Source organism: Meriones unguiculatus, chromosome 2 (assembly GCF_030254825.1).
Source record: "Meriones unguiculatus strain TT.TT164.6M chromosome 2, Bangor_MerUng_6.1, whole genome shotgun sequence".
NCBI classification, from domain to species: domain Eukaryota; kingdom Metazoa; phylum Chordata; class Mammalia; order Rodentia; family Muridae; genus Meriones; species Meriones unguiculatus.
The window spans coordinates 171,972,556-171,996,052 of NC_083350.1; the positions used below are offsets into that span (position 1 = coordinate 171,972,556).

A 23,497-nucleotide genomic window follows, 5' to 3' on the forward strand; every position below is an offset into this window, starting at 1 on the left:
CTCTGTGTCTTGGTAAGGCTGCTTCCCCGTCAGGTGGATGTGATCAAAGAGCCTGTCCATGTGTTTATGTCAGAGACAGTCCCTGTCCCTATTACTATGGAACCCTCTTGGACACCCATGGCAGAAGTAGCTGCCATGGGCTACTTCTGTGCAGGAATTCTAAGTTATCTCCATGCATGGTCCTTGTTTAGAGTATCAGTCTCAGAAAATCTGTGCCCAGATTTTTTGGTTCTGTTGCTCTCCTTGTGGAGCTCCTGTCCTCTCTGGATCTTACTATTTCCCACTTTTTTCATAAAATTCCTGCACTCTGCAAAAAGTTTGGCTATGAGTCTCAGCATCTGCTTTGATACCCTGCTGGGTAGAGTCTCTCAGAGGCCCTCTGTGGTAGGCTCCTGTCCTGTTCCCCGTTTTTCTCCCTCTTCCAATGTCCATCTCGTTTTCCTTTCTGAATGAAGAGTAAGCATCTTACCAGAGTACTCCTTCTTGATTAGCTACATTACTCTTTTAATGACCACTCTTCTCCTGGCTCTTGCTTCACTAGGTTTGGAGATCTGCTAACTGAATTCACTCTCTTCCAGTCTACCCTTTCTCTAGGTTGAGGTCTAGTAAACTTGTGTAGAGTTGTGTACTGTCTTTTGCAACCTGATTGGTATGCTAATGCCATGTCTTGAACACCAGGACTGATGTTCTCAGTTTGAAATCACAGCACTTCTTTTTATGAAACAAAGAATTACTAAATTCATACTTCTTTTTTCTCATTTTCTCAGGATAAATGTTCTGAAATTTAAAGATTAAAGAGAAAATTTCAAGGCTGTCATCACAGTACAGGCACAATTTAAAATGAAGAACCAGAAATAAAGAGAATTGGCATACTTATAATTGAGTATAAAATTTTAAAGATGTATTGATGCAGGTGCCTTTGTAACCGAAGAAATCAAGTGTTCCAAGTGGTAACTGCTAAATAGTGAATGATCTCACCTTCTGGTATGGCCTGTTACTACTTTAAGTATATAACTTATTTTTGTCTATAGCTGTGAATATGTGTGGTCCTTCATGTGACACATGATGACTTCCAGGGAAGAATATAACAACTAAACATAAAAAGATGAGTGTGTTTTCATTCGGGAATGTGTGTGGAGATAGAGGACAACCTGCAGGAAGGAGTTTGTTCTTTCCTCCCACAGCATGTTTCCCAGTGATCATACTTGGAAGACCAGGCTTCCAGGCAAGTCCTTTTACCCCGTGAACCTGCTCGGTAGCCCTACACTAACTGTTAAACACTGAAAAACAACAAAAAGAGAAATGCTTTAAAGTTTGAATTGAAGAAAAAGAGGAACTTCTAATTTTTTTAAAAACCGGTAATTTCTTCCTTTTCTTTGACTAGGAGAAAGAAAATAAAAACTACCCTAACTTGACCTATTTGAATTTTTTTCCAACTATGTTTTTAATTTTTTTCTTGAAATTATAATATAAATTACATAATTTCTTCCTTCCCTTTCCTCTCTCCTTCCCCTTCTATGCACCCCCCCTCAATCCCTTTCAAATTCATGGCCTTTTTTCATTAATTGTTGGTGTGTTTGTTTGTGTGTATGTATTTTAAATATATAAACATAACTTAATCAGTTTGTATAGTGTTACTTGTATGTTTATATTTTCATGGATGACTATTTGGTATTACATAACCAGTTGTACTGATCAGGGAATAGTATTTCCCTGTACTGTACAGGGAATAGTATTTGTCTTGTTCTTAGAATTCCTTACTTGCCTATAGTTCCTTGTCTGGGGTTGAGGCCTTGTGAGATTTTTCTCACTTTCATGTTATCATGTCTATTGGTCATGTCCTTCAGGCTGTTTAGGCAGTCATATTGTTGAGAATTCATGGATATAGATTCTGTGACATTTCTAGGAGATACAATCTCCCAACAAGCTTCATGTTCCTCTAGCTCTGACAGTCTTTCTGCCCTGTCTTTCTCAATGATCCCTAACATTAGGTGCAGAGGTATACATGCATCAGTGGGAACTGTGCTTCCCAGTTCTGTATTCTGGTCAGTTGTAGTTTTATGTAATGGTCTCTGTTGAGAAGAACAATTTTATTAATGAAAGACGCGACCTCTATTCATCTGCATGTAAAAGGATCAATACTTACAGTGCAATTAGGGATTATGTTTGTTTAGTAAAGTGACAGTTTCGATTTTCCTCCAAGATCCATGCTCTCACTAGCCTTGAGTAGCTGGTCAGTACCAGCCATGATTTCCTTTCTGTTGAGTGGGTCTTACAAATCAATTGGAGTTGTTGGTTATCACCAAGATATGTATGCCACTACTGTATCTTTAGGGTTATTGTGCCACAGTGGCCATCGTTATGCTTCATAGGCTTTATAGCTGGGTAAGACTGTTGATTGCTTCACCCCTTTGGAAACTTGCATTGTACCTTCTGGTACTATGAAGGGAGAAGCTTTCAGTTTGTGTCCTCTGGGTCCTGTGCCTGAAGCGTATGGTATCTTGTGCATTAGGGACTTACCTATCTGTGAGGATGGGGGAAACCAAGAGCAACAGCAATAGTCTGTAATATTTTGAGAATCTGTTGGGCAGCCCTGACCAACAACTCAAAAAGGAGTTTCTCATGCCTGGTGTTGGAGTTTTGTTAGTCTATTGTTCTTGGAGGTAACGTCATCAACTCAGATGGGAAATTTTAATTTAAATTGTGTATGTATGTGTATATACAAAATTGCATGTATTATAGATATTTTTGGTAGATAGTTAATACTGATTCTTTGTTACTTTTTCTTCGTATTATTTTGCCTTTATCTCCTCTTTCTAATTAAAGGCCCCTCTTTTTCCAGTTTGGCTCTTCAGATCACTTATAGCCTGCTAGTCTAATCTTTTGTCCCTTCCCCCCTACAATGGTTCCTTTTTACCTAATTTGTTTCTGCAGTTATGCCAGATTGTATAATCACATAAAAAGATTTGGACCTAGAAACTTCAGACAAGTTAGAACATAGAACATTTGTTTTTCTGGGTTCAGGTTGCCACACTCGGTATGATCTTTTCTACTAGTTCTACCTCTTTACCTGCAAATTTCATGATTTCATTTTTTTTTATAGCTGAATAGTATTCCATAGTGTCCATGTAATATATTTTCATTATTCATTTGTCAAGTTGAAGGACATTTTTAAAGTAATGGGAATAGACAAAAGTACAAAAACAAAAAGAGAGAGAAAATGTAGATTGTTACGGTAGATACATAGTTTCAGAGAGCCCGTCTAGCTTGTTTCCATTGAAGATAAGTAAACTGGAGACCCCAGAGTTTAAGTGAAACGTTTTCCCAACATAGCCTATCAAGGGAAGACTTTTGACATATTAAACTGTGGAGTTGGTTTATCTTACTTAATGCAGGAATATTTTTTCTACTTAGAGATGCTGTGTCTCCATATTATGACTAATAGCATATAACAAATAAGTACTCTGGCCAAAAAGTGCAGTGCTTGTTCAACCAATTGCTGTGTTCTCTGCTAAACTCACTGGTTCTTGGTACTTGATTCACTTTTATTTCCATTCGTCACTGGTATTTCATTTATTGCTGCCCAGAGCCAAAGGGCTTTCCTTGTGTTGATCAAAGAGATTTCCATCCTTTTTGACTCAGAGGCTTTTAGAAGGCACAAGGATAGATTATGATAGAATTATTAGGAGTGAGTTAGTGAGTTGTCATATTATTTGCATAAATTTAACCAAGAGAGTTGTGAGAGAAAATATTTTATTCTGAATAGGAAAAGAACTGTTAGAAAACCCCATGAGAATTCCTAAAGACACTTTTAACTTCACTAAAATTAGATACTAAAAATAATAACATTTAGAGCTGGTGATTAGCTCAGCAATAAAGGTGTTTGTTGCCCAGCAGTGCAGGCCTGGCAACCTAGATTGTTTTCTGAACCACAAAGCTATTGTTGGACCTCCACACTCAATCTGTGGCACTGGTAGTGTCCATACCAAACCCAATGTGCAAAAATTACAGGTAAGGAGAGTAATAGCTGTATTTAATATAAGGATTGTAGCATCCTTCAGTCAGGCATGTATGAACTGCAGTACAGACAGTCCTTGACTTGTTATAACTCAACTAACATTTTTAAAAACTTGTAAAGTGTGAGGGACTTTACATTCGGTAAAAACAGAATTTGACACTTGTGTTGTAATGATTTTGAAGGTTAGCAGGCTGAAGTATAGTACTCGTACTCATTGATAATGACATGCAGTTGACAGAGAGCTTTGCAAGACATTCAGCACTGATAAGCTCCTAGGTAGAATACTTACACACAGATAGGCTCATGTCAGTGTTCTCATCTAGTCTTTGATGCTCGGCAGGTAGGTTAGGTAGATCAAATGCATTATATGGCCATCTTAGTGATGGGTTTATATAGATGTAACCCTGTTGTACAAAGAAGACCTTCTGAGGTTATTCAAGTGGAGAAAATTTCAGGCAGAGAATTGAGAAGATATAGGCAAATGATACATTAGAAAGCACATACAACAAAGCATCAGAAGGAAACAGATGCCAAGCTTAGGGAAACAAAGAAAGGGGTTGAGGTTGAGGTCATCAAGAGTACTGCAAGGAAGGGCATACTTGGAACTCAGGCTTCTGAGGAGATGAAATTACTTGATTATATTAAATGGAGGCAGCTTATGCCCTGTAAGAGGAATGCCATGAAGATAGAACCCAGACCTTCTAGGAGAGGTAACCAGCTGCTGCTTCTGCGGAAATATAGTTGTTTTCAGTTTTGGATACTGGGGGAGACAATCTCAAACTGGAAATTCTAATGAGTTGTCTCTGAATAGTAATGGCTGGCACAACTCTTGACAGAAACAGCAATGTCTTCGGGGAAGAGAGGGTTTGTTCAGCTCACTCTTCCACATTGCTATTCATCACCAAAGGAAGTCAGGACAGGAGGAACTCAAACAGGGCAGGCAACTGGAGGCAGGAGCTGACGCAGAGGCCATGGAGGAGTGCTGCTTACTGCCTTGCTTCCCCTGCCTTGCTCAGCCTACCTCCTTATAGAACCCAGGACTGCACCAAATGGTCTTGTCCTTCCCTTGTTGCTCCAGCCTTATAGTTGGATCTCATGGATGCATTTTCTCAAATGAGGCTCCTTCCTCCGTGATGACTCTATCTTGTGTCAAGTCAACAAATAAAACTAACCAATACAAGCAAGTAGAGTAAGTTCCTTTTTTTTTTTTTTTTTTTTCAAATTACCTGTTTTCTTTTAACAATGTATCACCAGGGCCTGGTAAGGGAACTAGCAGAAGAGGAATGGAACTTGCAAAATCCCTGCTTCAGTATGTTCTGGCTAAAGCCATACCTTAGTAATTAGTACAAACATTAATTGCCTGTTTTGTCCTTTTAAACTGGACCTCCGTTCTCTTTACAGATGATTGTTAGTAGGATTTAAGAGCTATCAAGTTACCTAGCTGAGTAGATTTTTTTCAGTCTATGTGCCTAATGTTATTTTATAGAACATTTCGTAAGCTTTTGCCCATAGTAATGCCATGGTAGGATACTTGGCTTAGTACTCTGTTTTTGGCATTGGAGCAATGGCTTAGCAGTTAGGACTGGCAGCTCTTCCAGAGGATTTGGGTTTAATTCCCAGCACTTAAATGGTAGCTCAGTTCTAGGTTCACCCTAGTTCCAGGGGATACAGTGCCCTCTTTTGGCCTCTATAGGCACCAGGAATGCAAGTAACCCATTTATCATAAATGCTCTGAATGCCAAGTTTACCTTTCTGTACATGTTTCCATTGCAAAACTTCTAATATTTCTTCCTTTCTATTTTCTTTCTCTTTCTGTACTTCTTCTGAGTATGACTGAATTCTTATGGTGTTCATAACATTATTTACTTGTATATATGTACATACTAAAGGCAAAAGAATAATTAGAGTGAAATGTACATATGAGTAATTAGATGCTTTTAGTATTTTGTGTAAGACTTAGTCTTGAAGTTTGAGAAATATGACTATGCAGCAGTGATGTCTACCTTTGTTACTTTATTTTCCACCTCTGGAGATATTATCAATTTAAAACTTTAATTATCATTTTAACAGGAAAGATACATAGTAACAAAAATCAATGTGAAAGTGTATTGTTGGGTTAGGTTTAGCTTTGGAAGGCTAAAACAATTGAAATCATTAAGAGTTGTAATTTCCTCACCAAAGTAATTTCCAACAGCTCTGGAGGAGATATTAGCACTGTAGACAATCAATGATGTATATTGTGATACTTTGGTTCTAGTCCAAACTTAGTTATTGAGGGAAAACTTAATTATTGACCAGTGATCACATTATCCTTCTTTCTTCTTATCTTCCAAAGTAATAGTAGAGTTCTAATTTTTTGGCATGATTATGTATAGTAATAGGTTTCACAAAGATATTTTGATACAAATAAAATCATGTATTTTGATCATATTCATCACTGTGCCAATTCCCTTTCTTTCTCTACTCCCCTTTCCTGATAGTTTCCTTGTTTCCACAGTCTCACTTCTACTTTCACATTACATATTTGGTTTTCAATTTTTAGATGCGTATGTGTGTATCACATAAGATTTAAGGTTCACAATGAGAGAAATGTAGTATTTGATTCTGACTTTTGTTTAATAAGATGATTGTTATTTGAATCTATTTTCCTGCACAGGGCACAATTTCATTCTTATTTATGGCTAAATAGAATGTCGTGTGTGTGTGTGTGGGGGGGGTAACATTAAAAAAAAAAAAAGTTCACCTGCTGACCTAGGGTTTCTATTCCTGTGATAAAAACATGACCAAAAGCAGCCTGAAGGGAAAGGTTTTATTTGATCTTTCACAACCAGGTAACAGTCCATGACTGAGGGAAACCAAGGCAGTAACTCCAGCAGGGCAGGAACCTGGAGGCAGGAACTGATATAAAGCTCATGAAGGACTGCTCTTTACTGGCTTAGTTCTCAAGGCCTGATCAGCCTGCTTTCTTATAACACCCAGAACCACCAGTATAGGAATTCCATTGCCCACAGTGATCTGGGCCATCCCACATCAGTCATCAAAGCGAATAAATTGTAATAAAATAAATATATAAATAAAATTAAATTAAAAAAGAAAATATATCACATGCTTGCCCACAAGCTAGACTAGTGGTAGAATTTTCTCAGTTGAGGTTTCTTCTTTCAGAATGACCCTAGCTCATGTCTAGTTGACATATAAATAGCCAGAACAGTAATTTTTACCACATTTGCTTTACCAAATCGCTTCACAATTTGTTTTACCGAACTGTCTCCTTTTCTTTTATCATGTGTACACAGGTACATACAGAGTAAATTTCTCTGTTTCTTTTTTTTTCCTCTGTTTCTTTACTCCTAAATATTTCCTTGTACATTCATAAATGTCATTTAAAAACATATCAATGATATAATCAAAATCAATAAATGTGACATTTGTACAATATTATTATCTACCCAACATTGTACTATCCAGCAGTCCATATTTACCTTTGTTAAATGCTTAATTATATAATCTGCAACCCAGTCCAGGATTATATAATGGACCTATTGTCATGACTCTCTACTCTCTTTTAATGAGAAAGTTTTTCAAGTTTTCTGTTTATTTGTTTGGTCTTTTGTTAACTTAAACATGCATGGGCCAATGGCTTTACACAGTTTATCAAGTTGGATTTGTCTAATACTTCTGTATGTTGATCTAGATTGTAAAGTTTTGTTAAGGAATATACAGGAACTATTTGTCGCTTAAGTATATCACATCAAAAATCTGGAAGTTGATTTCTCCTGTTTTAGATCACTTTATTCATCCAGCTGAGATTTAATTTGGTAAAATGGAGAGAGCCTCTGTAGTAGCCAGAGTTAACTTAAACATTGTTGCTTGAGTAAGTAACATATGTGTTCTCCATATGGAGTTTCTCTTTCTCATTTGGGAACCAGAACAGAACAAATTGTGTTTCTTTAACACTGGTGAAGAGGCCTAGTAAAGTCAATTAAAAGGTAATTATTTTTTACAGGCCATCTTGTTCAATGACAGTATTTTACAATGAATTCAAGAGTTTTTATACATTCTTCTGTAAGATATTTCATTATCTCTGTGTGTGTGTGTGTGTGTGTGTGTGTGTTGAATGTGTCAGCTATATAATTACGTTGTGTGTGAAGGCCAGAAGAGGGAGTAAGATCCCTGGGAGTAGAGGTAATTATGAGCTGCCCTGTGAAGGTCCTGGGAATTAAACTCCCATCCTCCAGAGAGCAGCAAATACTTTAAACCCCCGATCTATCTCTCTTTCCTTCTATAATCTTAGTTTTAAAGTTTTAAGAATGTTTTAATACTTTATTTCTTTCATCCATGCAATGCTGACCCTTGTTCATGTATCTTCCTGCTGCTCTTACTATTTTGAAATTAAATCTGGAAAATATCATCATGTATATGTTTTATCCACATATAATTTAAATTTTGAAATGCAAAAATTCTCTACAGTTTCAAAGTAAATTTTACTATGACGACTGTCTGCATTCTTCTCCTGCCTTCAGATAAATAGTTCTTGAAATATTAGAATATGCTCTTAAAATATTTGATACAAAAGGTTTTAGTGCCTTTAGAAATTCATTCTAGTATTTAACATGCTCTAAAAGTCCTTTTTTTGTAGTTGAACTACATTTAACTGTAAAGTAGAAATCAAAAATAGTTAACAATCTGCTTAAATACGGCTGGTAGATTATTAAAGGCCTACTTTCTACTAAACAACATTAACTGAAAGATAGCATTTTCTAACTTGCAAGCTACATGTGAGACCCACCTGTGGCTACACTGATATTAGCTTGAAATTCAGAATGGAGGACGAGTTACATGCCTTTTTAAAATAGCTTATTACTTTATTACCTTTACAATAACAGCATGCTGTGCTGACTTTAATCAAAACAAAACTCAATTATGCATATTTCTTTTAATGAAAATGCTGCTGAGACACACTGAATATAGGAGGTTTAGGAGAAAAGTGGGCTGTGGAAAAAATTTGAAAATCAGTAGTCTCGTTTGCCACTTAATTTTCCAATTGCCATTTCACAAATTACTCAATGCTTTAATAAAAATGTTAAGAACTCTAAGTATAATAGAAAACTGAATGAAAGAGTAAAGAAAGCTAAAAAGTGATAAAAATGCTATGAAAGAAAATAGACTAGTTAGAGTATGACAATAATACTAAACTTTTTTATCCATAGTGTAAAATGTCACTTAACTTTTCTTCTTCCTTATTTGGTATTTTGACTTTTTTATTTTTTAATATTAGTTACAGTTTATTAACTTTTTATTCCAGCTGTATCCCGTTCCCTCATTCCCTCCCAATCCCACCCTCCCTCATCTTCTCCCTACCCCTTTCCAAGTCCACTGATGGGGAGGACCTCCTCCCCTTTCATCTGACCCTAGCTTATCAGGTATCTTCAGGCCTGGCTGCAAAGTCCTCCTCTGTGGCCTAGCAGAGCTGCTCCTCCCTTGGGTCAGGGTGAGGGGGGGAGGTCAAAGAACCAGCCATTGAGTTCCTGTCAGAAATAGTCCCTGTTCCCCTTACTAGGGTACCCACTTGGATACTGACCTACCATGGGCTACATCCGGGCAGAGTTTCTAAGTTATATTCATGACTCTAACCAAGCAAGTGAAAGACCTGTTTGAAAAAAATCTTTAAGTCTCTGAATAAAGAAATTGAAGAAGATATCAGAAGATGGAAAGATCTCCCGTAATCATGGATTGGTAGGATTAACATAGTGAAAATGACCATCCTTCCAAAAGCAATCTAAAGATTCAATGCAATTCCCATCTAAATACCAACTCAATTCTTCACAGACCTTGAAAGAAAGATTCTCAGCTTCATATGTAGATACAAAAAACCCAGAGTCTCCAAAACTATCCTGTACAACAACAGATCATCTGGAGGTATCTCCATCCCCGATCTCAAGCTGTACTACAGGGCAACAGTAATAAAAACTGCATGGTATTGGCATAGAAAGAGAAAAGAAGATCAATGGAACCAAATAGAAGACCCAGAAATAAACCCATACACCTATGAATATTTGATTTTTGACAAAGGAGTGTTTTGACTTTTAACCCTGATGTTTTTATCTTTGCATGAACTGAGAGTGCAGTAATCAAATATAGCCATCTCTGTCTGTCTGTCATTTTGTAATTGCATCATGTTTCATTTTGTTCTTTTGTTTTGTTGTTTGTTTTGTTTTTCAAGACAGGGTTTCTCTGTGTAGTCTTGGCTGTCCTGGACTTACTTTATAGAACAGGCTGGCCTTGAACTCAGAGAGATCTGCTTGCCTCTGTCTCCTCAATTGCTGGGATTACAGGAGTATGCTCATTTTATTCTTAAAATATTAGTTTAATATCTACTGCCTATATTATTTTATGTTGACTTTCAAAAGGATTATGCATATTTTTAAAAATCATCAATAAATTAGAGAAACACATTACATCATATTTTAACATTTAGTGTAAATGAACTAAGGTTACTAGGTTTTATCACATTTAATAGAAAGCATTCTTGGTTTTCTGACAATTTTTTTTTTTACTATTTTCACTCCACAAAAATAAACATTATATAAATATTATAAATAAAGCTTGTTATTTACAAAGTTGTTGCTTGAAAATGTGTGTAAGTCGTGTGCATGCGTGCATGCATGTGTGCGCGCATGCAGGTGCTTATATAGCTTGGGATTCTGAATCAAAGGCTCGTGCTCCAGACACAGAGAACAATAAATCCTCACTGTTTCACAATGCTTACCCAGTCACCATTTCCACTTTATGGATGAAGTCATATTTGAACTTATGTCCAAGAAACAAGACACAGTTTTCATAATCTTGCACTTCTTAGGGGGATAGTTATCATAAACTTCATGGTACAGCCTGGCAAAATTAGCCACCCTGAAACCATGTAATCATACTTTCACCAAGAATCTGGGCTCTATAACTCATGGCTTTATTCTCAAGTCAGTTGTATGCTAAGGTTTGGCCAACAATGAAAATAGTTTTTCAGTGTTTTTAAAGAGGTGTTGTCTGAGGTTTGGAGCTTTGTCCTACAGCTCAGCAAAACAATATACTACTTAAAGCCACTTGGATGGAATAATGGGATGAAAAAACACAAGACAGAAGTGAAGTTCATACATTGTTCCTTTCCCTGTATTTTTCTTTCATCAAAGTGACTATGTCCTTGAAAAAGACATTCACACTAACTGTTGTGAGGAGGAAAACACACAGAATCCTTTTTTGCATTCCTTTGTCTTTTGTGGTGACATCATGACCTTTAGAGTAAAAACTTTTCTCATCAGCAACCCAACCTTTCATGTTGTTCTCATGGTACTATGACACTCAGTTTAGAATATTTGCACTTACACATGAATAACTTCTCCTGATTGCAGTTACTGTGATGGTAATGGGTCAGAAGTTATGCTCAAGTTCTGACAGTCTGATTGTTAAGAGAAAATTAAGAAAAACATTTGAAACCAACTGCTTTAATAGGATTTTTCTTGATTGTGAAAATGTAATAGAAATATTGCAGTGTCATAATGAAAAGAAGCTGACAATTTTGTATTTCAGGTATTTGAATTGAATCCTAAGGCATTTATGTTTTGGAGAACCATGAATTTTCATATTCTTTTCATTATAAATGCTATGTATTTAGAAAAATCAATATGAAAATTTAGCTTTAAAGAATTCATGAGGAGAAACATAAGAAAATCTTGATATATTATATACAAAAGACAAATCCCTGATCATTTGTTTTTATGCAGATGAGTTTGATTTAGACAATTCACTACCAGCACCATGAATTTCCATCTGTGTAACCTCGGTGTTCTTAAGCGGCCTGCAGTTACCTCATGCTCTGGGCTATATTCACTCTGCATGTATGGAAACTGTGACTATCTTAATACTTGAATGATGATATGAATAACAATTGTTTGTTGATCTTATTCTCTGTCTCCCTGGATAACTTGCTGTCTGCAACGGCTGAATAAGTGGCAGAGAGCTTTTGTCATCCCTTATCCAAGCTGTACACTTGTAAGGAAGAGCAGGGATAATCGCCTCAATCTAATTAGAGGTTAAAAGAGGCCATGACTGTGATATGGCAGTGAGACACCTTACTGTAGCAATCCTGTTTGCATTAGAAAAATAAGGTTGTCATATTGATTATTCAAATTGGCTTGTATTGGCCAAACCTCAGTGGCTTGTATTGCAGCTGAAGCAGTTGAAGATCCCAGCTATTCACAGAAGACCTACGCCACAGCATATATTATATTGAGGCTTGTTTGCTAATTTGAAGTTTTAAAGATGAAGGCAGAGTTCAATCAGGATATTTAAAAAACAAATTCAGTTTCTGCGTATGATAGTTTGTATAAATTTTAAATAAATAATAATCTTGTGATATTTTAAATCTCTAAGTGAATATAAATTTTTATGAATATGAAATTGTTATCTAGAACCATTTTAGCTGTGAAATGATGCTTTGTTGTTGGTTAAATATGACATGATGCAAAGGTAACTAATAGTAATGACTTAATGATATAATACAAATGAGACTATATATTAGAAATTATATACAACACCATTGACCTGCTATTGTTTATTTCTGCATTCTTGTTTGTTTAAGTCTGCAGCTTGTAGGTAGAGACCATTACTTCTCTTTCTTTTCCTTGTACTGTTTTCTTCTTCAGTTGTTTCTTTGGTTGGATATTCTGGTCCTTGGCTGTGTTCTTAGCAATGAAAAAAATTCATGGTAGGAAGCAGAAAGAGTCTTTGAAGATTTTTTATTTTACTAATCATAAGTCACTTTCATTCAACTGCCCTTGCTAACCAACCATAACCAGCTCAGTAGCTATACTTGAATGACTTAGACCTTGAATTCTTCTTTGAGCACTCAATTGCAGAACCAAGTTTTAGAATGAAGAATTAGATTGTTACTGCCCAGTAGTAGTAATTGCTGACTACTGCATTTGGTTTGATTTTTGCTTTCTCTTCTATGAGAATCATCTTGATACTTTGAGTTACTATTTCTCTAGTACTTTCTTTTCTTTTCATTTTTCTTTCTTTTTTTTTTTATATCTATCTGTCTGTCTGTCTGTCTGTCTAAAGGGCCCTCTTCACTTTGGCTCCTCTGTTCCCTTTTCAGGACTCCACTTGTTTAATAATGATTTCCCCCCTCTGGCTCAGTGTAAGATTAACAGTTTTTTTGTTGTTGTGTTTTTCTTTTTGTGTTGTTTTTTTTTTTTTTTTCAGAGCATGGAATAGCTACATCTCTAAACACTTCCAATTTAATTTCATCTAAAGTGGCATTTGGAGAACATACTGTGTTTCATTGAATCTATGATGTGGCCAGTTGTAATTTTATGTACTGTGATGAAAGAAAAGCACCGTCTGCTAAGATATCACCTAATACTAAATCTGTCTTTATAGTATATGTAAGAGTAGCATATAAAATATGCATCTTATCTAGGAGTGATGATACATTTAATGATGAAAGTTCAGAATAACTGTATTTGATTTAGTATACAGTTTGTAGAAAGTAGCTTTTAAAAATAGCCAATGATTTATGCAAAAATATAAACAGAATTTTAACAAAGAACTTAGCAGCCTGTTAAAAACTTATCCAAAATTTACGTATGTCTTATTGTAAGGATACAAACATAATTCAATATTTGGAAAACCACAAATATAATTAACAAATAGTAGCAGCAGAATGTCAAAACTACTAATAATGGCTGTTCTCCATTTCAGTTAATTTTGACCATATAATTTAGAGCTAAGATCTGGAGTATTACATGTGATTTTAAAAGAAGCTATGTCTTTATTGAGATATAGTTTACATGTGGTTAGAAACACAGAACTTATGTCTAGAATTGCATAAGTTACAACAAATGCCATTATATATGTAACCCAGTCATGTATTGTAAATATGTCTTGTACATCCTTTGTAGTCAGTCCCTTTCTCCAAGCAATGTTCTAATTTTGTTTACAATATAGTAGTTTTAGAACATCGTGCAACTGATTTGTATGCTTTTTCATTAGTATATTTTTTATTTACTTACTTATGCTTAGCATAGTTTTGAAACTTCTCACAGGCAGTGCATGTATTGGTAGCTTGTTCCTTTTACTGACAACAGGTATCTCATTATATGAATAAACCTAAATCCATTTCCTTGATGAATATTTAGGCTGTGTTTGGTATGGTTTTTAACTTGGCGACTACTAGGAATAAGTTTGTTGTGGTTTTTCTTCTACAAATTTTTGTGGAGATATGTTCTTTATCTCTTAGATGTCTATGGAACCTTTTGGACACTAAGAATAAAGATGCTATGGGCATTTTTGTTTGTCTCTAGAAGACCTTGTATTTTTATTATTTAAAAATATTATGTGTACATGTGAGGGTGGGGCAATAGCCTTTTTTTGGTGAGAATTTATATTTGTAAAACCACAGGGGCACCCACCGCATTCATAAAAGAAACACTTCCTCAGGTAATATCACTTACTGTTCCTCACAGTGTTAGTGGATGACTTCAGTACCCCATACATTTGCTAGTTAGACAGGCCATGCAGACAAAAATTAAAGAAAAATTGCTGAAATAAAATGTTATAAATGAACCAGACATAGCTGACATCTACAGAATGTTTCAACCAACCATATAAGAATACACTTTCTTCTGAGTCCTGAAACTTTTTTTCAGAATAGACCGTATACTGGGAGAGATCTTATATTAACTTAGAACACACCTGAACATTCTAGAACCAGAAAAAAAAATATCCAAAGAGAATATGCAACAAGAAATAGTGAAAATCAGGGTTGAAATCAATGAATAGAAAGAAACAAAGAAAGGAAGGAAGGAACAAAGAAAAAAGAAACAAAGAATCGATGAAATGTAGAATTTTTTTGTTGTTGTTCATTTTCATTATGCTTGAAAACTTAAAGAAATGGATGAATTTCTTGATATATATGACATAACAAAATTAAACTGGTTTCAGATAAGCAATGTCATAGACCCCGAACTCCCAGTAAAATAGAAATAGCAATTAAAAGTTTTCTAATTAGAAGAAAGAAAAGAAAAAAAAGCAGGGCTATATGAAGTAAGCATAGAATTTTACTAGGCTCTCAAAGATTTAATGCCAACATTTCTCACCTTATTATGCAAAATAGAAATTGAAGGAACATTTTCTGATTCTTTCTATGAGGCCAACATTTCTCTGACTCCTAAACTACATAAAGACCCAATAAAGAAAGAAAATTATAGACCAATATCCCTTTTTACATAGACACGGAAATTCTCAATACAATGCTTACAAGCCAAATCCAAGAACACATCAAAAAGATTGTCTACCAAGATCAAGTTAGCTTCATTTCAGAGATGTAGGAATGGTTCAACATATGTAAGCAGGTAAATATAATTCACCATATAAACAGACTGAAAGATATAAACTACATGATTATCTCATTAGATGTAGAAAAAGCTTTGACAAAATTCAGCATCCCTTCAAGATAAAGTCTGAGAAACTGGGAATGTAGATACATAGCTCGGTATAATAAAGGTGATTTACAGTGAGCCAGCATCAACCTAAACAGAGAGAAATTCAAAGCATTTTTACCAAAATTAGGGACAAAACAAGGTTGCCACTCTATCCATACCTATTCACTTTAGTACTTAAGGTCTTACCTAGAGCAATAAGACAACTGAAGGAGATCAGGGGATACAAATAGGAAAGGAAGAAGTGGAAGATATAATTTCAAACATAAATGACTCTAAAATTCTACCAGGAATCTTCTACAGCTGATAAATACTTTGAGTAAAGTACCATGATACAAAATTAATACATAAAAATATCAGTAGCCTTCCGTATACTAATGACAAAGACTAACACACTGAGAAAGATATCTAAGAAACAATACCTTTTACAATAGTCTTGAAAATAAAATATCCTGGGATAACTCTGACAATGAAAGTTAAAGACTTAAATAATAATAACTTTAAGGTGTTGAAGACCACACCAGAAGATGGAAAGGTCTCCTGTTCTCATGGATCAGTAGGATTAATAGTGTGAAAATGGCCACTCTAACAAAAGGAATATACATGTTCAATGCAGTCCCCATCAAACAATTTGATACATTAGGGCTATACTACATTTTATGTTGGTTTTTTTTTATATGTTATAAAATACAGATGAGTCCTTTTTTCTTAGAGCAGTGCAGTTTGCTTACAAGACCTTTTATGCATTGAATTGCCTCTGAATTCTTTATAAAAGAATCAGTGGTCAAAAAGTAACTGTTTATGTGGGACATTATGCTGTCTTCCATTCTTTCCTTATCTATTTTGATACAGACACCATGTCATTCTGAATATTGTGGCTTTAAAATAACAACTGGAACATTACTCTGTCTTAGCCCTCTTCATTATTTTTACAAATTGTTTTGATTTACTTAGGCTTTTTACGTACCAGATTTATCTCCACCTATTTTTTTGATATATCTTTTTCCCCCTTTAATTCTGCCTGTTTTTATTTAGTACCCTTTGAACTTTATTATTACGTATGCATATGTTTATAATTGCAACCATTTCCTGTACTACCTGTACATCCTTAGAAAATGACCTTGTTCATTTGAAAGACTTGTTTTCTTCAAATCTCTTTTGTCTATTAATAAACCGATTCTGGCTTTCTTATTTGTACAGATTATTTGTTAAATAGCTTTCTACCTTTTGCATTTAGTCAAATACAAATATATACATATACATATATGTGTGTTTGAATTTTTACTGTCTTGAGTGTTTGAAACCATTTGGATTCCATGCCCCTTAATTGGACTACTTAGTCCATTGTAATGTAATAAACTATCAGCATATCTATACCCATATGTGATTTCACTTAGATTTGCTGTATTTGTCATATATTTTTCTGTTTCTCTTCACCCCTCTTTTTCTCTTACTCATTTTTGTTACTTATTTTTCATGTTACATTTTCCAATTGCTTTTTTAAAACTACATTGCCTTTAGTATCATCAGGTATTGTTGTAGCAATTACCTCAGTATTTAACCCAGCGATGGATCTTTTGTTTATTCAGTCGTCTTTCGCATTTTATTTTACTTGTTTCTCATAGCAGCATCTTTGCATTGCCTTGATATTTTAAAGGACAATGTCAGTAGAAATGTAGTATATGGTTGATAATTTGGGCATTCACCATCAGTTAGAATGTGTTGTTCAATCAACTATCTCTGTCATAGTTCTTGTTGTAGGTTAGCTTCAGTAATAACTGACCTTTTAATTTTTCTCTTTTCCTATTTTGAGCCATTTTGAATTTTTATTTTTACTTTTTTATTTGTGGAATTTCAGTTTTTAATGTAATTTCTGTATTTCTAATGAATTTTCAATTTTTTTCTTTTTTTAATTAAAATTTTACTTTTTTAATATTAGGTACAGTTTATTACTTTGTATCCCAGCAGTAGCCTGCTTCTTCATTCCCTCCCAATCCCACCCTCCTTCCCTCATCTCCTCCCTGCCCCTTTCAAAGTCCACTGATAGGGGAGGTCTTCCTCCCCTTTCATCTGACCCTATTAGGTTCTTCAGGACTGCCTTCAATGTCCTCTGTGGCCTAGCAAGGCTGCTCTTCCCTTGGGTGGGGGGAAGGAGTCAAAAAGCCAGCCATTGAGTTCATGTCAGAAGTAGTCCCTGTTCCCCTTATTAGGGAACCTACTTGGATACTGAGCTACCATGGGCTACATCTGAGCAGGGTTATATCCATACATGGTCCTTGGTTGGAGATACAGTCTCATAAAAGACCCCTGTGTCCAGATATATTTGGTCCTTGTGGAACTCCTGTCCTCTCCAGATCATACTAACTCCCCCTTCTTTCGTATGATTCCCTGCACTCTGCCAAAGGTTTGGTTATGAGTCTTAGCATCTGCTTCAATACACTGCTAGGTAGAGTCTTTTAGAGGCCCTCTGTGGTAGGCTCCTGTCCTGTTACTTGTTTTCTCCTATTTCCAATGTCCATTCCCATTTGTCTTTCTAAGTGAGGATTGATCATCTTACCCCGGGTCCTCTTTCTTGTTTATCTTCTTTAGGTGTATAGATTTCATTATGTTTATAATATCTTATAGGTCTAGTACCCACTTATAAGTGAGTTTATCCTGTGTGTGTCTTTTTGCTTCTGGGATATCTCACTCAGGATGATCTTTTCTAAATCCCACCATTTGCCTGAAAATTTCATGATTTCCTTGTTTTTAATTGCTGAGTAGTATTTCATTGTGTAGATGTACCACAATTTCTGTATCTTAAAACTTTAATTTTTAATTAATTTTAACTTTAACTAACTTTAATTTTCTGTAACTTAAAACTTTATTTTTTTTTAGTTTTAAAAACTTAGTATTTATTTATATATATTGCTGTTTTTTTCTGTTGGGGCATGCATATTGAGTACAGGTGCCCTTGGTGGGAGCCATTGGGATCCAAACAGTAATTCATAGAACTCCAGAGGTTAGGTCTAGAGTGAGGGATTGGGGTTGTGTGGGGGAGGGGCAGGTTCAGATAGCTTAAGAAAGGGAAGTAGATAAGATAGTCATGGATGGATGGCAGAGGAGGGCTGGAATGGAAGGATAAAGTGGGGAGGGAAATAGAAGAGAGGGCAAGGCAAGAAATATGGGGAAGAAATATGAGCAGTATTATGGAAGCAATACAATAGAAGCTTAAATAAAAAATAATATGTAATATATAAAATGTATATATCCCACCTGTTACTAATGTTTCCTTTTTAGATATATTTTTATTTTTATTTTTATTAATTACAGTTTATTCACTTTGTATCCCACCTGTAGCTCCCTCCTTCTTCCCCTCCCAGTTCTGCCTCTTCTCCACCCATGCCCCTTCCCCAGTCCACTGGTAGGGGAGGTCCTCCTCCCCTTCCATCTGACCCTAGCCTATCAGCTCTCGTTAGGACTGGATGCATTGTCTTCCTCTGTGGCCTGGTAAGGCTGCTCCCCCATCAGGGGGAGGTAATCAAAGAGCAGGCCACTGAGTTAATGTCAGAGACAGTCTCTGTTCCCATTACTAGGGAACCCACTTAGACACTGAACTGCCATGGGCTACATCTGTGCAAGGGTTCTAGGTTATCTCCATGCATGGTCCTTGGTTGGGGTATCAGTCTCAGAAAACACCCCTGTGCTCAGATATTTTGGTTCTGTTGCTCTCCTTGTGGCATTCCTGTTCCCTCCAGGTCTTTCTATCTCCCCCTTCTTTCATAAGATTCTTTGCACTCTGCCCAAAGTTTGGCTATGAGTCTCAGTATTGGCTTTGATACTTTGCTGGGTGGAGTCTTTCAGAGGCCCTCCGTGGTAGGTTCCTGTCCTGTTCCCTGCCCTTTCCCTCTTCCAATATCCATCCTGTTTGCCCTCTGAATGAGGATTGAACATCTTACCCAGAGTCCTCCTACCTGATTAGCTTCTTAGCTTCTTTAGGTGTACAGGTTTTAGTATGCTTGTCCTATATTATATGTCTAATACCTACTTATGAGTAAGTATATATAATTTGTGTCTTTCTGATTCTGGGATACCTCACTCAGGATGATCTTTTCTAGTTCCCATCATTTGCCTGCAAATTTCATGATTTCCTTGTTTTTAATTGCTGAGTAGTATTCCATTGTGTAAATGTACCACAATTTCTATTTTCATTACTTCGTTGAGGGACATCTGGGTTGTTTCCAAATATCTATTTTTTTCAATTGCAATGTTTTCCCTTTAGTATTAAGACAATTGCTGTCAAGTACTCAACTAAAAACAACAACAAAAAACCCATATCTGGTCCCACCATGTTATCACTCACTGTTTTTATATGCATATCTCGTATCTTTGATATATAAACAAAGAGCACTATAAATACAGTGGTGGTTTTTTTTTTTTTTGAGACTGTTTTGTTGAGTAATTCTCACCTGAAATGTCAAACTTCTTTATTATGAGCAGTTTCTGATATCCCTGCAATTTGAAGGCTCACCAGCATCACGTCTTTAGATGAAATTCTAGGTTAGTCTCTTTTGTTCCTAAAGAATTCAATCAAAGACCTGGACGTGAGATCACCAAGTTGCTCTACCGATCAGTCCTTAATTTTCAGCTGTTGTTCTTCTGAGTGATCTGTTCTCAGGTGCTTTGATCTATTCTGCTTCAATGGTTTGGATGCAGTGCGTTTCTTCAAGTGTGTGTGTGTGTGTGTGTACTATATCTTTTGACTATTTGCTGCCATTAAGTTCATTATACTTTTAGAGATAATCTTAATATTAATTCAACTTTATTTCAAGAAAAATTTTTCAGTTCAAATACATGTATAAGTTAAGTGTTTTTTCATAATACTAAGGGTAAATTTTTGCTCATTACAGATAGTTTCAAAATGTATGCATTATTAGTGGAAATTTTAACAATCAGATTTTATTGTAAAAATTGTAACTATATTCTTGCATTCATAACTGATACCTTTACACCCATGTATACTTTCTGTGTTCACCGTAGCCAAGTATAGGATCATCAGACACGATATAAAGAAAATGCGATACATCATGGGGGAATTACTCAGCTTTAATGAAATGTGCCCTATAGAACTGGAGATTGGGCTGGAGAGATGGCTCAGAGTTCAAGAGCACTTATTGCTCTTCCAGAGGTCCTGAGTTCAATTCCCAGCAACCACATGGTGGCTCACAACCATGTATAATGAGATCTGGTGCTCTTTTCTGGAGTGCACGTGTACATGCAGAGAAAACATTGTATACGTAGTAAATAAATTTTAAAACAAACAAACAAACAAACTGAAGATCATTATGGTAAGCAAAATAAGCAGATGCTGTGGGGAGTGGAGGAAGCCCATGAGTGAATATGAGGTTGATATGGACATTGCCATGTCAAAGACCATAGCCTCAGAGTCATATGAAAATGACAAAGTGTCCCACCCCTATTTCACACCCCTGAGAAGACTCAGAGGGATGGCAGTGACTTCGTCAGGATCCCAGTGAGAATGTTGACGCCATTTGCAGATACTGTCCATTATAGCTTCCTCCCTCTGTATGATTATGGCTTGAAGCCTGCTCCCCTACAGAGACTGCCCCTGCTGAGATTAGTTAAACCTGCCTTCTTGTTCAGTTGTATGCAGACCCCACCTCCCTGTTCAACTTCATATAATGAACATGCTGAGCTTCTGGAATGCGGCAATTTCTCCGTCGTGGAACCCAATCCACCTGATCCCAATTTATCTTTCCATGTGCCTGTATATTTGTCCCGGCCCATCCCTGAAGGTATGCTGGAAGCGCAGATGGATAAATATAAGATTTTCTTTCATATGTGGAATCTAGGTTTTTATAGAAAATTGGTGTTTTTTTAAAATTATCTTACATTGTTTATACTACTTATATGTCACTTAAATATTTTGTGAGCCTTTTCCCATGTCACGAACACACTATAAAATATATTTCAGTGAGTATAGAACATATAATTGTGAACTAATATTCTCAGGGTATATGATGAATATGATAATATTCTTTTTTCCATTGTGCTGGTAATACCAAAGTATGCAGTATTTTTATGAAATCATTATATAGATATGTTTTTTTTTAATTTTTATAAGTAAGTTGATTAGAATAAATGTCAGGATATGGTAATCTAAACCTCAACAACTCTGTCTAAAGGTATTCAGAATTTCCCCATAACCATGAGTGAATGATATAATTTCTAGAAAAGTTTTACTATCCTCTGAGGCATAACTATAATTAAATTGTTTTGGCCTTAATTCTTAATTCTTAAATATGTTAGGTTTGATTATCTTATAACCAGCCGTTTATATTGATAAGCTTCCAATTACTTGGCTTTTAAGATTCGATGAACTCCTAATTACTTTGCATTTATTATTTATTCATCTTTTGAATAGTACTTTAATTTATATGAATATTTTCTAACTTATAGACATTAATGGTTGCTCTGTCTCAGGTGTGATGAAGTATTCAGACATGCATCTAAATAATAATGATAAAATGGTTTTATTGATTTTCTTTGAGATTTATTTTTACTTTTATGTGTATAAGTGTTTTGTCTGCAAATATGTGTGTGGACTACATGTGTTTGGTGCTCAGAGAAACCAGAGGGTGGTGCTGGGTATCTTCTCCAGCTGGAGTCAGAGATTGTGAGCCACCATGTGTGTGCTGGGAACCGAACCCAGTCCTCTGCAGGGCCTAACGTGCTCTTAACACAGCCGTCTCTCCAGCCTCAGTTTATGTGCTAAATTAACATAAGTCAGACTATGATCCAGAGCCAGCCTGATGGTTTATCATGATCAATTCTGGAAGTGCTCTCTTTTCTGAATGTTACTTATGTTTACCCTACTTTTCCTTACTCATTTTTTAAAGAAGCTTTTTTCCCTGCTAGCATGCTTTCTTTGTTGTTGTTTGTGTTGCGTAAAGAGATTTCTTATTTTATCTATTTTAAGGAGTCACTTTCATGAAATACCTGTTTTCATAGTCTGAATATGTGAGGATAAGAACAACACAATATCTTAGTTTTTAATGTAGTATATGAATAATTGTTTTAATTGAGGAAGTTAAAAGAAACCAGTTTTTTAAATTTTAGTTCATTGATAAATATTCAGTAATTCAGATAAATGCTTTTGCTATGATGAAACATATCTATATTATATGATGCTGGTATTTGGAATGTTTTGTTACATTTATTTAATTGATGTAAAATAAAATTTGTATCAGAAAAATATTTTCTGAAATTGGTATTCATGTATTACATAGAAAGATTATAAGAGAACTTAATCCCGTTTTAAAAGCAAAGATTTAATTTGCAAATGTATATTTGTACAGTTATAGCATGTACTTGTTGGGGTAGACAGCTAGCTGTGTGGTAGAATTTGTGCTTACTGTGGGTGACATCTGCACCATCTTTCCAAACTACATGAACATAAACATGGGATGTGGTGGATCAGCATATATACATATGTAATTCAGAACATCGGGCTGCTTGGTGTCATCCGTGTCAACTCTTCATTAGACTTTTCTGCTAGAGTTTTGCTGTTTCTCAAATACTGTTCATTGCTGTTACAGTTGTTGACATTTAGGTGAAGCTTCATCCTCCCTGCTTCCTTTGTGCCTTGCTTGTTTAAAGCTAACCACAGGAATCTAATGAGGAAAGAGGCTGCAGCTGGACAGCTTGAACTGTGCAATGAGACATTTCTACCTCCTGAGTTAACTATAATCAGAAAACCACACTAAAGCCCAGTTTCCCCAATGATAGGTGACCTTAGTGTTTGCCCAGTCTGGCATCTAACTCACAGTAGTAAGCTCTAAGAATTGTGGTCTGCAGGTAGCTTTGTGTCCGCAAAGTTTTTTGGAATATCTACTGTTGTTTCCAATTTGTTTAAAATTACACATTGTAAGCATGTGCTTCAGTCATAATTTTTTGAGCATACTATAGCACTGACTACTTGTGT

General features: G+C 35.6%; 1 protein-coding gene across 4 annotated transcripts in view; it reads left to right on the forward strand.

The window, feature by feature from the left end:
• Rsrc1 (arginine and serine rich coiled-coil 1) overlaps positions 1 to 23,497 on the forward strand; it is a 325,236-nt gene that overhangs the window by 114,635 nt on the left and 187,104 nt on the right. The window lies entirely within an intron of this gene.